Genomic DNA, 251 nt, shown 5'->3' on the forward strand with positions numbered 1-251 from the left:
ATATGGATCTAGAGAGGTGCTATCATTGCAACTAATTTCAAGTGCTAATCATCAATGTGACCACACCATGTTTAATGTGTAATTATGTTCAAACACTGATATATGGTAGAATTAGAAAAATTAGCTGAAAAATTCTTACACTGAACAAGTACAAGCTTACTTGCAATCAACAACAACCCTACAAACCACACTGATAGTAATCTTGAGCAGTTATGAGGTGTAGCTAGTAGTAATAAGACGAATCTTCCACA

The sequence above is a fragment of the Dysidea avara genome, chromosome 15, assembly GCF_963678975.1.
Source record: "Dysidea avara chromosome 15, odDysAvar1.4, whole genome shotgun sequence".
In the NCBI taxonomy this organism is placed as follows: domain Eukaryota; kingdom Metazoa; phylum Porifera; class Demospongiae; order Dictyoceratida; family Dysideidae; genus Dysidea; species Dysidea avara.